Here is a 1,555-nt window from a genome sequence, read left to right as displayed (position 1 = left end):
TTTGGCACTATTTATCTCATCCGAGATAGTACCCCCTAAATACCTCTGGAATACCGCGCTAAATAATCATTAGACTCATGCGATTAGAGCGATCCCACTTCTCATAATCCTTCCTCTCTTCAGAGGCACTGAATTCCGAATGAGAATGGGGTTGCTCTACCCTTAATGCATAGTCTAGATCCATGTAGCCAAGAACAATTTTCATATTCTCTTTCCAGTCCTTAAAATTTGTTCCATTAAGAACCGGAACTGAATTCAGATTTGCAGATATAGATGCAATTGATGTAGCTGAATCAGACAAAAGACAAAATTTTAAAATATGTTTACAACTTAAAATTATCAATGTGCTTAAATAATGGTATGTCCAAATCAAGATACCTAGTGCACCATTAATATCAAGTCTTTGGACAGTAATATTAATTACAAACGGTACTCTTGTTGTAATGATCAAACATTTATAATAAGGCATGTCAACTGACGAATCCCTCTTTGGATTGATTCATCAGTCACATGTATAAAAAAATTTAGAATTATAACATGTTTATCATCATAATGTGTATGATCTTCGGCCAAATATTAACTTTCCAATTAATACTCGCATGAATAATCATACACACTTACATCTAATATTCCTCATGAGTTATATCCATGAGAGAGGTCACTTTGGCGACATTTCACTTCAATTGGCTCATTTGAAATAATAGACAACTTAATGGATAACCAAATAATAATCAAAGTTAATGCACAAAGATACCAAAGCCCCATAAATCTTAAATTTCCCAACAAAAAAATTTCTTGGGCGATTGTACTCTCGCTTGGGCGAGCATACTCTCGCTTGGGCGAGGTACGCTCGCTTGGGCGCAATAGAAGACAATGCTTTTGTTTAGTTTTTGCTTGGGCGAGGTACTTTCGCTTGGGCGAGCGTACTCTCGCTTGGGTGAGGTACTCTCACTTGGGCGCAATAGAAGACGAAGCTTCTGTTTAGTTCTCGCTTGGGCGAGAGCATAACGACAGAACACGAACATGGTAGTTCCTACATCATTCATCTCCAAAACAAAAACCACCAAGAATAAAAGAACACTAGAAAAGGCATTGATTCAATTTCGAATCTATCTTATATGCACATGGAAAATAATCAATTTCTATCCTAATCAATTCATGGCATAGTTAAAACACCAACCCTAAATCAACCCAAATTTGGGGAAGAAACTGAAATAATTCAGAAGACCAAATTTCACACATGAATCAAATTAGGGTTCTCTGATACCAATTGTTGGAATTTCTCTGAATAATCCCTTTGATTGAATTTGGAAAACTTAATGATCAGGGCTTTGTTCCTATAAAAAAATGTTTATGCCCATACATAAACCTAAATGGAACAACCCTGATCTAGACCGAAGAAACCCCAATTGATTTCATAGTGAAGAAGAAGATCATACCTTTATTAGCCATTTGGAATTGTCAAGGGTATGAGGGTATGAAGATCTTCCAGATGATAGAGCCTGATAGTTTTCCTTATGCTTCTCTAGAGGGGAATGAAAAAGCCAAGGAGAGA

At 36.5% G+C, this 1,555-nt stretch overlaps 1 protein-coding gene across 1 annotated transcript in view; it reads right to left on the bottom strand.

Annotated features, from left to right (window-relative positions):
• Window positions 1-1,202, bottom strand: part of LOC109330034 — a 17,666-nt gene extending 16,464 nt beyond the window's left edge. The window contains exon 1 of the mRNA XM_019564003.1: window positions 1,192-1,202. The gene's annotated coding sequence lies outside the window, so the exon portion shown is untranslated. The remainder of the gene's footprint in view (window positions 1-1,191) is intronic.

This window comes from Lupinus angustifolius, chromosome LG16, assembly GCF_001865875.1.
Source record: "Lupinus angustifolius cultivar Tanjil chromosome LG16, LupAngTanjil_v1.0, whole genome shotgun sequence".
NCBI lineage: Eukaryota > Viridiplantae > Streptophyta > Magnoliopsida > Fabales > Fabaceae > Lupinus > Lupinus angustifolius.
The sequence above is the reverse complement of the archived record's forward strand: the minus strand, read 5'-3'. Positions and strand labels throughout refer to the sequence as shown.